A 14,798-nucleotide genomic window follows, 5' to 3' on the forward strand; every position below is an offset into this window, starting at 1 on the left:
ATCTAATCAGAAATTTAACCGCATGTCATTCGCATTATATTACCAAGTAGAATTAAATAAAATTAGCCCAGAAACGGAAAAAATACATAATATTTTATCGATTTTAAACATAATAAATCCGTCATTAAGACTTTTTGACATTAAATCAGTCCGTAACGCCCTACCCGTTACGCGTAACGCCCTACCCGTTACGCGTAACGCCCTACCCGTTACGCGTAACGCCCTACCCGTTACGCGTAACGCCCTACCCGTTACGCGTAACGCCCAGCCCGTTACGCGTAACGCCCCACCCGCTACGCGTAACGCTCAACCCGTTACGCGTAACGCCCAACCCGTTACGCGTAACGCCCCACCCGTTACGCGTAACGCCCAACCCGTTACGCGTAACGCCCCACCCGTTACGCGTAACGCCCAGCCCGTTACGCGTAACGCCCCACCCGCTACGCGTAACGCTCAACCCGTTACGCGTAACGCCCAACCCGTTACGCGTAACGCCCCACCCGTTACGCGTAACGCCCAACCCGTTACGCGTAACGCCCTACCCGAATTAAAAATGGCAGTATAGTTAAGTAAATAATTTCTTCAATTTCCATTATTTCGCCACAAGAAGCAACAACTAATATATTTATCTCACCAGAAATTTAACCGCATGTCATTCGCATTATATTACCAAGTAGAATTAAATAAAATTAGCCCAGAAATGGAAAAAATACATAATATTTTATCGATTTTAAACATAATAAATCCGTCATTAAGACTTTTTGACATTAAATCAGTCCGTAACGCCCTACCCGTTACGCGTAACGCCCCACCCGTTACGCGTAACGCCCAACCCGTTACGCGTAACGCCCAACCCGTTACGCGTAACGCCCAACCCGTTACGCGTAACGCCCCACCCGTTACGCGTAACGCCCAACCCGTTACGCGTTATCGATTTTAAACATAATAAATCCGTCATTAAGACTTTTTGACATTAAATCAGTCCGTAACGCCCTACCCGTTACGCGTAACGCCCTACCCGTTACGCGTAACGCCCTACCCGTTACGCGTAACGCCCTACCCGTTACGCGTAACGCCCAGCCCGTTACGCGTAACGCCCCACCCGTTACGCGTAACGCCCAACCCGTTACGCGTAACGCCCAACCCGTTACGCGTAACGCCCAACCCGTTACGCGTAACGCCCCACCCGTTACGCGTAACGCCCAACCCGTTACGCGTAACGCCCTACCCGAATTAAAAATGGCAGTATAGTTAAGTAAATAATTTCTTCAATTTCCATTATTTCGCCACAAGAAGCAACAACTAATATATTTATCTCATCAGAAATTTAACCGCATGTCATTCGCATTATATTACCAAGTAGAATTAAATAAAATTAGCCCAGAAATGGAAAAAATACATAATATTTTATCGATTTTAAACATAATAAATCCGTCATTAAGACTTTTTGACATTAAATCAGTCCGTAACGCCCTACCCGTTACGCGTAACGCCCTACCCGTTACAAGTAACGCCCTACCCGTTACGCGTAACGCCCTACCCGTTACGCGTACCGCCCAGCCCGTTACGCGTAACGCCCTACCCGTTACGCGTAACGCCCTACCCGATACGCGTCACGCCCTACCCGTTACGCGTAACGCCCTACCCGTTACGCGTAACGCCCTACCCGTTACGCGTAACGCCCTACCCGTTACGCGTAACGCCCTACCCGTTACGCGTAACGCCCTACCCGTTACGCGTAACGCTCTATCCGTTACGCGTAACGCCCTACCCGTTACGCGTAACGCCCTACCCGTTACGCGTAAAGCCCTACCCGTTACGCGTAACGCCCTACCCGTTACGCGTAACGCCCAGCCCGTTACGCGTAACGCCCTACCCGAATTAAAAATGGCAGTATAGTTAAGTAAATAATTTCTTCAATTTCCATTATTTCGCCACAAGAAGCAACAACTAATATATTTATCTCATCAGAAATTTAACCGCATGTCATTCGCATTATATTACCAAGTAGAATTAAATAAAATTAGCCCAGAAATGGAAAAAATACATAATATTTTATCGATTTTAAACATAATAAATCCGTCATTAAGACTTTTTGACATTAAATCAGTCCGTAACGCCCTACCCGTTACGCGTAACGCCCAACCCGTTACGCGTAACGCCCTACCCGTTACGCGTAACGCCCTACCCGTTACGCGTAACGCCCTACCCGTTAAGCGTAACGCCCTACCCGTTACGCGTAACGCCCTACCCGTTACGCGTAACGCTCCACCCGTTACGCGTAACGCCCTACCCGAATTAAAAATGGCAGTATAGTTAAGTAAATAATTTCTTCAATTTCCATTATTTCGCCACAAGAAGCAACAACTAATATATTTATCTCATCAGAAATTTAACCGCATGTCATTCGAATTATATTACCAAGTAGAATTAAATAAAATTAGCCCAGAAATGGAAAAAATACATAATATTTTATCGATTTTAAACATAATAAATCCGTCATTAAGACTTTTTGACATTAAATCAGTCCGTAACGCCCTACCCGTTACGCGTAACGCCCTACCCGTTACGCGTAACGCCCTACCCGTTACGCGTAACGCCCTACCCGTTACGCGTAACGCCCAGCCCGTTACGCGTAACGCCCCACCCGTTACGCGTAACGCCCAACCCGTTACGCGTAACGCCCAACCCGTTACGCGTAACGCCCAACCCGTTACGCGTAACGCCCCACCCGTTACGCGTAACGCCCAACCCGTTACGCGTAACGCCCTACCCGAATTAAAAATGGCAGTATAGTTAAGTAAATAATTTCTTCAATTTCCATTATTTCGCCACAAGAAGCAACAACTAATATATTTATCTCATCAGAAATTTAACCGCATGTCATTCGCATTATATTACCAAGTAGAATTAAATAAAATTAGCCCAGAAATGGAAAAAATACATAATATTTTATCGATTTTAAACATAATAAATCCGTCATTAAGACTTTTTGACATTAAATCAGTCCGTAACGCCCTACCCGTTACGCGTAACGCCCTACCCGTTACGCGTAACGCCCTACCCGTTACGCGTAACGCCCTACCCGTTACGCGTAACGCCCTACCCGTTACGCGTACCGCCCAGCCCGTTACGCGTAACGCCCTACCCGTTACGCGTAACGCCCTACCCGATACGCGTCACGCCCTACCCGTTACGCGTAACGCCCTACCCGTTACGCGTAACGCCCTACCCGTTACGCGTAACGCCCTACCCGTTACGCGTAACGCCCTACCCGTTACGCGTAACGCCCTACCCGTTACGCGTAACGCTCTATCCGTTACGCGTAACGCCCTACCCGTTACGCGTAACGCCCTACCCGTTACGCGTAAAGCCCTACCCGTTACGCGTAACGCCCTACCTGTTACGCGTAACGCCCTACCCGTTACGCGTAACGCCCCACCCGTTACGCGTAACGCCCTACCCGAATTAAAAATGGCAGTATAGTTAAGTAAATTATTTCTTCAATTTCCATTATTTCGCTACAAGAAGCAACAACTAATATATTTATCTCATCAGAAATTTAACCGCATGTCATTCGCATATTATTACCAAGTAGAATTAATTAAAATAAGCTCAGAAATGGAAAAAATACATAATATTTTATCGATTTTAAACATAATAAATCCGTCATTAAGACTTTTTGACATTAAATCAGTCCGTAACGCCCTACCCGTTACGCGTAACGCCCTACCCGAATGAAAAATGGCAGTATAGTTAAGTAAATAATTTCTTCAATTTCCATTATTTCGCTACAAGAAGCAACAACTAATATATTTATCTCATCAGAAATTTAACCGCATGTCATTCGCATAATATTACCAAGTAGAATTAAATAAAATAAGCCCAGAAATGGAAAAAATACATAATATTTTATCGATTTTAATCAGAATAAATCCGTCAATAAGACTTTTTGACATTAAATCAGTCCGTAACGCCCTACCCGTTACGCGTAACGCCCCACCCGTTACGCGTAACGCCCCACCCGTTACGCGTAACGCCCTACCCGTTACGCGTAACGCCCAACCCGTTACGCGTAACGCCCTACCCGTTACGCGTAACGCCCTACCCGATACGCGTCACGCCCTACCCGTTACGCGTAACGCCCTACCCGTTACGCGTAACGCCCTACCCGTTACGCGTAACGCCCTACCCGTTACGCGTAACGCCCTACCCGTTACGCGTAACGCCCTACCCGTTACGCGTAACGCCCTACCCGTTACGCGTAACGCCTCACCCGTTACGCGTAACGCCCTACCCGAATTAAAAATGGCAGTATAGTAAAGTAAATAATTTCTTCAATTTCCATTATTTCGCTACAAGAAGCAACAACTAATATATTTATCTCATCAGAAATTTAACCGCATGTCATTCGCATAATATTACCAAGTAGAATTAAATAAAATAAGCCCAGAAATGGAAAAAATACATAATATTTTATCGATTTTAAACATAATAAATCCGTCATTAAGACTTTTTGACATTAAATCAGTCCGTAACGCCCTACCCGTTACGCGTAACGCCCTACCCGTTACGCGTAACGCCCTACCCGTTACGCGTAACGCCCTACCCGTTACGCGTAACGCCCTACCCGTTACGCGTAACGCCCTACCCGTTACGCGTAACGCCCTACCCGTTACGCGTAACGCCCTACCCGTTACGCGTAACGCCCCACCCGTTACGCGTAACGCCCTACCCGAATTAAAAATGGCAGTATAGTTAAGTAAATAATTTCTTCAATTTCCATTATTTCGCTACAAGAAGCAACAACTAATATATTTATCTCATCAGAAATTTAACCGCATGTCATTCGCATCATATTACCAAGTAGAATTAAATAAAATTAGCCCAGAAATGGAAAAAATACATAATATTTTATCGATTTTAAACATAATAAATCCGTCATTAAGACTTTTTGACATTAAATCAGTCCGTAACGCCCTACCCGTTACGCGTAACGCCCTACCCGTTACGCGTAACGCACTACCCGTTACGCGTAACGCCCTACCCGTTACGCGTAACGCCCTACCCGTTACGCGTAACGCCCTACCCGTTACGCGTAACGCCCTACCCGTTACGCGTAACGCCCTACCCGTTACGCGTAACGCCCTACCCGTTACGCGTAACGCCCTACCCGTTACGCGTAACGCCCTACCCGTTACGCGTAACGCCCCAACCGTTACGCGTAACGCCCTACCCGAATTTAAAATGGCAGTATAGTTAAGTAAATAATTTCTTCAATTTCCATTATTTCGCTACAAGAAGCAACAAATAATATATTTATCTCATCAGAAATTTAACCGCATGTCATTCGCATCATATTACCAAGTAGAATTAATTAAAATAAGCTCAGAAATGGAAAAAATACATAATATTTTATCGATTTTAAACATAATAAATCCGTCATTAAGACTTTTTGACATTAAATCAGTCCGTAACGCCCTACCCGTTACGCGTAACGCCCTACCCGAATGAAAAATGGCAGTATAGTTAAGTAAATAATTTCTTCAATTTCCATTATTTCGCTACAAGAAGCAACAACTAATATATTTATCTCATCAGAAATTTAACCGCATGTCATTCGCATAATATTACCAAGTAGAATTAAATAAAATAAGCCCAGAAATGGAAAAAATACATAATATTTTATCGATTTTAAACATAATAAATCCGTCATTAAGACTTTTTGACATTAAATCAGTCCGTAACGCCCTACCCGTTACGCGTAACGCCCTACCCGTTACGCGTAACGCCCTACCCGTTACGCGTAACGCCCTACCCGTTACGCGTAACGCCCTACCCGTTACGCGTAACGCCCTACCCGTTACGCGTAACGCCCTACCCGTTACGCGTAACGCCCTACCCGTTACGCGTAACGCCCCACCCGTTACGCGTAACGCCCTACCCGAATTAAAAATGGCAGTATAGTTAAGTAAATAATTTCTTCAATTTCCATTATTTCGCTACAAGAAGCAACAACTAATATATTTATCTCATCAGAAATTTAACCGCATGTCATTCGCATCATATTACCAAGTAGAATTAAATAAAATTAGCCCAGAAATGGAAAAAATACATAATATTTTATCGATTTTAAACATAATAAATCCGTCATTAAGACTTTTTGACATTAAATCAGTCCGTAACGCCCTACCCGTTACGCGTAACGCCCTACCCGTTACGCGTAACGCACTACCCGTTACGCGTAACGCCCTACCCGTTACGCGTAACGCCCTACCCGTTACGCGTAACGCCCTACCCGTTACGCGTAACGCCCTACCCGTTACGCGTAACGCCCTACCCGTTACGCGTAACGCCCTACCCGTTACGCGTAACGCCCTACCCGTTACGCGTAACGCCCTACCCGTTACGCGTAACGCCCCAACCGTTACGCGTAACGCCCTACCCGAATTTAAAATGGCAGTATAGTTAAGTAAATAATTTCTTCAATTTCCATTATTTCGCTACAAGAAGCAACAAATAATATATTTATCTCATCAGAAATTTAACCGCATGTCATTCGCATCATATTACCAAGTAGAATTAATTAAAATAAGCTCAGAAATGGAAAAAATACATAATATTTTATCGATTTTAAACATAATAAATCCGTCATTAAGACTTTTTGACATTAAATCAGTCCGTAACGCCCTACCCGTTACGCGTAACGCCCTACCCGAATGAAAAATGGCAGTATAGTTAAGTAAATAATTTCTTCAATTTCCATTATTTCGCTACAAGAAGCAACAACTAATATATTTATCTCATCAGAAATTTAACCGCATGTCATTCGCATCATATTACCAAGTAGAATTAAATAAAATTAGCCCAGAAATGGAAAAAATACATAATATTTTATCGATTTTAAACATAATAAATCCGTCATTAAGACTTTTTGACATTAAATCAGTCCGTAACGCCCTACCCGTTACGCGTAACGCCCTACCCGTTACGCGTAACGCTCTACCCGTTACGCGTAACGCCCTACCCGTTACGCGTAACGCCCTACCCGTTACGCGTAACGCCCTACCCGTTACGCGTAACGCCCTACCCGTTACGCGTAACGCCCTACCCGTTACGCGTAACGCCCTACCCGTTACGCGTAACGCCCTACCCGTTACGCGTAACGCCCTACCCGTTACGCGTAACGCCCTACCCGTTACGCGTAACGCCCCACCCGTTACGCGTAACGCCCTACCCGAATTTAAAATGGCAGTATAGTTAAGTAAATAATTTCTTCAATTTCCATTATTTCGCTACAAGAAGCAACAACTAATATATTTATCTCATCAGAAATTTAACCGCATGTCATTCGCATCATATTACCAAGTAGAATTAAATAAAATTAGCCCAGAAATGGAAAAAATACATAATATTTTATCGATTTTAAACATAATAAATCCGTCATTAAGACTTTTTGACATTAAATCAGTCCGTAACGCCCTACCCGTTACGCGTAACGCCCCACCCGTTACGCGTAACGCCCTACCCGTTACGCGTAACGCCCTACCCGTTACGCGTAACGCCCTACCCGTTACGCGTAACGCCCTATCCGAATTAAAAATGGCAGTATAGTTAAGTAAATAATATCTTCAATTTCCATTATTTCGCTACAAGAAGCAACAACTAATATATTTATCTCATCAGAAATTTAACCGCATGTCATTCGCATAATATTACCAATTAGAATTAAATAAAATAAGCCCAGAAATGGAAAAAATACATAATATTTTATCGATTTTAAACATAATAAATCCATCATTAAGACTTTTTGACATTAAATCAGTCCGTAACGCCCTACCCGTTACGCGTAACGCCCTACCCGTTACGCGTAAAGCCCTACCCGTTACGCGTAAAGCCCAGCCCGTTACGCGTAACGCCCCACCCGTTACGCGTAACGCCCAACCCGTTACGCGTAACGCCCAACCCGTTACGCGTAACGCCCCACCCGTTACGCGTAACGCCCAACCCGTTACGCGTAACGCCCTACCCGAATTAAAAATGGCAGTATAGTTAAGTAAATAATTTCTTCAATTTCCATTATTTCGCCACAAGAAGCAACAACTAATATATTTATCTCATCAGAAATTTAACCGCATGTCATTCGCATTATATTACCAAGTAGAATTAAATAAAATTAGCCCAGAAATGGAAAAAATACATAATATTTTATCGATTTTAAACATAATAAATCCGTCATTAAGACTTTTTGACATTAAATCAGTCCGTAACGCCCTACCCGTTACGCGTAACGCCCTACCCGTTACGCGTAACGCCCTACCCGAATGAAAAATGGCAGTATAGTTAAGTAAATAATTTCTTCAATTTCCATTATTTCGCTACAAGAAGCAACAACTAATATATTTATCTCATCAGAAATTTAACCGCATGTCATTCGCATAATATTACCAAGTAGAATTAAATAAAATAAGCCCAGAAATGGAAAAAATACATAATATTTTATCGATTTTAATCAGAATAAATCCGTCAATAAGACTTTTTGACATTAAATCAGTCCGTAACGCCCTACCCGTTACGCGTAACGCCCTACCCGTTACGCGTAACGCCCAACCCGTTACGCGTAACGCCCAACCCGTTACGCGTAACGCCCCACCCGTTACGCGTAACGCCCAACCCGTTACGCGTAACGCCCAACCCGTTACGCGTAACGCCCCACCCGTTACGCGTAACGCCCAACCCGTTACGCGTAACGCCCAGCCCGTTACGCGTAACGCCCCACCCGTTACGCGTAACGCCCAACCCGTTACGCGTAACGCCCAACCCGTTACGCGTAACGCCCCACCCGTTACGCGTAACGCCCAACCCGTTACGCGTAACGCCCTTCCCGTTACGCGTAACGCCCAACCCGTTACGCGTAACGCCCTACCCGAATGAAAAATGGCAGTATAGTTAAGTAAATAATTTCTTCAATTTCCATTATTTCGCCACAAGAAGCAACAACTAATATATTTATCTCATCAGAAATTTAACCGCATGTCATTCGCATTATATTACCAAGTAGAATTAAATAAAATTAGCCCAGAAATGGAAAAAATACATAATATTTTATCGATTTTAAACATAATAAATCCGTCATTAAGACTTTTTGACATTAAATCAGTCCGTAACGCCCTACCCGTTACGCGTAACGCCCTACCCGTTACGCGTAACGCCCTACCCGTTACGCGTAACGCCCTACCCGTTACGCGTAACGTCCTACCCGTTACGCGTAACGCCCTACCCGTTACGCGTAACGCCCTACCCGTTACGCGTAACGCCCTACCCGTTACGCGTAACGCCCCACCCGTTACGCGTAACGCCCTACCCGTTACGCGTAACGCCCTACCCGTTACGCGTAACGCCCTACCCGTTACGCGCAACGCCCTACCCGTTACGCGTAACGCCCTACCCGTTACGCGTAACGCCCAACCCGTTACGCGTAACGTCCTACCCGTTACGCGTAACGCCCTACCCGTTACGCGTAACGCCCTACCCGTTACGCGTAACGCCCTACCCGTTACGCGTAACGCCCTACCCGTTACGCGTAACGCCCTACCCGTTACGCGTAACGCCCTACCCGTTACGCGTAACGCCCTACCCGTTACGCGTAACGCCCTACCCGTTACGCGTAACGCCCTACCCGTTACGCGTACCGCCCCACCCGTTACGCGTAACGCCCTACCCGAATTAAAAATGGCAGTATTGTTAAGTAAATAATTTCTTCAATTTCCATTATTTCGCTACAAGAAGCAACAAATAATATATTTATCTCATCAGAAATTTAACCGCATGTCATTCGCATCATATTACCAAGTAGAATTAATTAAAATAAGCTCAGAAATGGAAAAAATACATAATATTTTATCGATTTTAATCAGAATAAACCCGTCAATAAGACTTTTTGACATTAAATCAGTCCGTAACGCCCTACCCGTTACGCGTAACGCCCTACCCGTTACGCGTAACGCCCAACCCGTTACGCGTAACGCCCTACCCGTTACGCGTAACGCCCTACCCGATACGCGTCACGCCCTACCCGTTACGCGTAACGCCCTACCCGTTACGCGTAACGCCCTACCCGTTACGCGTAACGCCCTACCCGTTACGCGTAACGCCCTACCCGTTACGCGTAACGCCCTACCCGTTACGCGTAACGCCCTACCCGTTACGCGTAACGCCCTACCCGTTACGCGTAACGCCCAACCCGTTACGCGTAACGTCCTACCCGTTACGCGTAACGCCCTACCCGTTACGCGTAACGCCCTACCCGTTACGCGTAACGCCCTACCCGTTACGCGTAACGCCTCACCCGTTACGCGTAACGCCTCACCCGTTACGCGTAACGCCCTACCCGAATTAAAAATGGCAGTATAGTTAAGTAAATAATTTCTTCAATTTCCATTATTTCGCTACAAGAAGCAACAACTAATATATTTATCTCATCAGAAATTTAACCGCATGTCATTCGCATAATATTACCAAGAAGAATTAAATAAAATAAGCCCAGAAATGGAAAAAATACATAATATTTTATCGATTTTAAACATAATAAATCCGTCATTAAGACTTTTTGACATTAAATCAGTCCGTAACGCCCTACCCGTTACGCGTAACGCCCTACCCGTTACGCGTAACGCCCTACCCGTTACGCGTAACGCCCTACCCGTTACGCGTAACGCCCTATCCGAATTAAAAATGGCAGTATAGTTAAGTAAATAATATCTTCAATTTCCATTATTTCGCTACAAGAAGCAACAACTAATATATTTATCTCATCAGAAATTTAACCGCATGTCATTCGCATAATATTACCAAGTAGAATTAAATAAAATAAGCCCAGAAATGGAAAAAATACATAATATTTTATCGATTTTAAACATAATAAATCCATCATTAAGACTTTTTGACATTAAATCAGTCCGTAACGCCCTACCCGTTACGCGTAACGCCCTACCCGTTACGCGTAACGCCCTACCCGTTACGCGTAACGCCCTACCCGTTACGCGTAACGCCCTACCCGTTACGCGTAACGCCCTACCCGTTACGCGTAACGCCCTACCCGTTACGCGTAACGCCCTACCCGTTACGCGTAACGCCCCACCCGTTACGCGTAACGCCCTACCCGAATTAAAAATGGCAGTATAGTTAAGTAAATAATTTCTTCAATTTCCATTATTTCGCTACAAGAAGCAACAACTAATATATTTATCTCATCAGAAATTTAACCGCATGTCATTCGCATCATATTACCAAGTAGAATTAAATAAAATTAGCCCAGAAATGGAAAAAATACATAATATTTTATCGATTTTAAACATAATAAATCCGTCATTAAGACTTTTTGACATTAAATCAGTCCGTAACGCCCTACCCGTTACGCGTAACGCCCTACCCGTTACGCGTAACGCACTACCCGTTACGCGTAACGCCCTACCCGTTACGCGTAACGCCCTACCCGTTACGCGTAACGCCCTACCCGTTACGCGTAACGCCCTACCCGTTACGCGTAACGCCCTACCCGTTACGCGTAACGCCCTACCCGTTACGCGTAACGCCCTACCCGTTACGCGTAACGCCCTACCCGTTACGCGTAACGCCCTACCCGTTACGCGTAACGCCCCACCCGTCACGCGTAACGCCCTACCCGTTACGCGTAACGCCCTACCCGTTACGCGTAACGCCCTACCCGTTACGCGTAACGCCCTACCCGTTACGCGTAACGCCCTACCCGTTACGCGTAACGCCCTACCCGTTACGCGTAACGCCCTACCCGTTACGCGTAACGCCCTACCCGTTACGCGTAACGCCCAACCCGTTACGCGTAACGTCCTACCCGTTACGCGTAACGCCCTACCCGTTACGCGTAACGCCCTACCCGTTACGCGTAACGCCCTACCCGTTACGCGTAACGCCTCACCCGTTACGCGTAACGCCTCACCCGTTACGCGTAACGCCCTACCCGAATTAAAAATGGCAGTATAGTTAAGTAAATAATTTCTTCAATTTCCATTATTTCGCTACAAGAAGCAACAACTAATATATTTATCTCATCAGAAATTTAACCGCATGTCATTCGCATAATATTACCAAGAAGAATTAAATAAAATAAGCCCAGAAATGGAAAAAATACATAATATTTTATCGATTTTAAACATAATAAATCCGTCATTAAGACTTTTTGACATTAAATCAGTCCGTAACGCCCTACCCGTTACGCGTAACGCCCTACCCGTTACGCGTAACGCTCTACCCGTTACGCGTAACGCCCTACCCGTTACGCGTAACGCCCTACCCGTTACGCGTAACGCCCTACCCGTTACGCGTAACGCCCTACCCGTTACGCGTAACGCCCTACCCGTTACGCGTAACGCCCTACCCGTTACGCGTAACGCCCTACCCGTTACGCGTAACGCCCTACCCGTTACGCGTAACGCCCTACCCGTTACGCGTAACGCCCCACCCGTTACGCGTAACGCCCTACCCGAATTTAAAATGGCAGTATAGTTAAGTAAATAATTTCTTCAATTTCCATTATTTCGCTACAAGAAGCAACAACTAATATATTTATCTCATCAGAAATTTAACCGCATGTCATTCGCATCATATTACCAAGTAGAATTAAATAAAATTAGCCCAGAAATGGAAAAAATACATAATATTTTATCGATTTTAAACATAATAAATCCGTCATTAAGACTTTTTGACATTAAATCAGTCCGTAACGCCCTACCCGTTACGCGTAACGCCCCACCCGTTACGCGTAACGCCCTACCCGTTACGCGTAACGCCCTACCCGTTACGCGTAACGCCCTACCCGTTACGCGTAACGCCCTATCCGAATTAAAAATGGCAGTATAGTTAAGTAAATAATATCTTCAATTTCCATTATTTCGCTACAAGAAGCAACAACTAATATATTTATCTCATCAGAAATTTAACCGCATGTCATTCGCATAATATTACCAATTAGAATTAAATAAAATAAGCCCAGAAATGGAAAAAATACATAATATTTTATCGATTTTAAACATAATAAATCCATCATTAAGACTTTTTGACATTAAATCAGTCCGTAACGCCCTACCCGTTACGCGTAACGCCCTACCCGTTACGCGTAAAGCCCTACCCGTTACGCGTAAAGCCCAGCCCGTTACGCGTAACGCCCCACCCGTTACGCGTAACGCCCAACCCGTTACGCGTAACGCCCAACCCGTTACGCGTAACGCCCCACCCGTTACGCGTAACGCCCAACCCGTTACGCGTAACGCCCTACCCGAATTAAAAATGGCAGTATAGTTAAGTAAATAATTTCTTCAATTTCCATTATTTCGCCACAAGAAGCAACAACTAATATATTTATCTCATCAGAAATTTAACCGCATGTCATTCGCATTATATTACCAAGTAGAATTAAATAAAATTAGCCCAGAAATGGAAAAAATACATAATATTTTATCGATTTTAAACATAATAAATCCGTCATTAAGACTTTTTGACATTAAATCAGTCCGTAACGCCCTACCCGTTACGCGTAACGCCCTACCCGTTACGCGTAACGCCCTACCCGAATGAAAAATGGCAGTATAGTTAAGTAAATAATTTCTTCAATTTCCATTATTTCGCTACAAGAAGCAACAACTAATATATTTATCTCATCAGAAATTTAACCGCATGTCATTCGCATAATATTACCAAGTAGAATTAAATAAAATAAGCCCAGAAATGGAAAAAATACATAATATTTTATCGATTTTAATCAGAATAAATCCGTCAATAAGACTTTTTGACATTAAATCAGTCCGTAACGCCCTACCCGTTACGCGTAACGCCCTACCCGTTACGCGTAACGCCCAACCCGTTACGCGTAACGCCCAACCCGTTACGCGTAACGCCCCACCCGTTACGCGTAACGCCCAACCCGTTACGCGTAACGCCCAACCCGTTACGCGTAACGCCCCACCCGTTACGCGTAACGCCCAACCCGTTACGCGTAACGCCCAGCCCGTTACGCGTAACGCCCCACCCGTTACGCGTAACGCCCAACCCGTTACGCGTAACGCCCAACCCGTTACGCGTAACGCCCCACCCGTTACGCGTAACGCCCAACCCGTTACGCGTAACGCCCTTCCCGTTACGCGTAACGCCCAACCCGTTACGCGTAACGCCCTACCCGAATGAAAAATGGCAGTATAGTTAAGTAAATAATTTCTTCAATTTCCATTATTTCGCCACAAGAAGCAACAACTAATATATTTATCTCATCAGAAATTTAACCGCATGTCATTCGCATTATATTACCAAGTAGAATTAAATAAAATTAGCCCAGAAATGGAAAAAATACATAATATTTTATCGATTTTAAACATAATAAATCCGTCATTAAGACTTTTTGACATTAAATCAGTCCGTAACGCCCTACCCGTTACGCGTAACGCCCTACCCGTTACGCGTAACGCCCTACCCGTTACGCGTAACGCCCTACCCGTTACGCGTAACGTCCTACCCGTTACGCGTAACGCCCTACCCGTTACGCGTAACGCCCTACCCGTTACGCGTAACGCCCTACCCGTTACGCGTAACGCCCTACCCGTTACGCGTAACGCCCCACCCGTTACGCGTAACGCCCTACCCGTTACGCGTAACGCCCTACCCGTTACGCGTAACGCCCTACCCGTTACGCGCAACGCCCTACCCGTTACGCGTAACGCCCTACCCGTTACGCGTAACGCCCAACCCGTTACGCGTAACGTCCTACCCGT

At 45.0% G+C, this 14,798-nt stretch overlaps 1 long non-coding RNA gene across 1 annotated transcript in view; it reads left to right on the forward strand.

The window, feature by feature from the left end:
• Positions 1-14,798, forward strand: part of LOC135936244 (uncharacterized) — a 60,747-nt gene that overhangs the window by 22,162 nt on the left and 23,787 nt on the right. The gene's annotated exons all lie outside the window — the stretch shown is intronic.

This window comes from Cloeon dipterum, chromosome 2, assembly GCF_949628265.1.
Source record: "Cloeon dipterum chromosome 2, ieCloDipt1.1, whole genome shotgun sequence".
Lineage (NCBI taxonomy): Eukaryota > Metazoa > Arthropoda > Insecta > Ephemeroptera > Baetidae > Cloeon > Cloeon dipterum.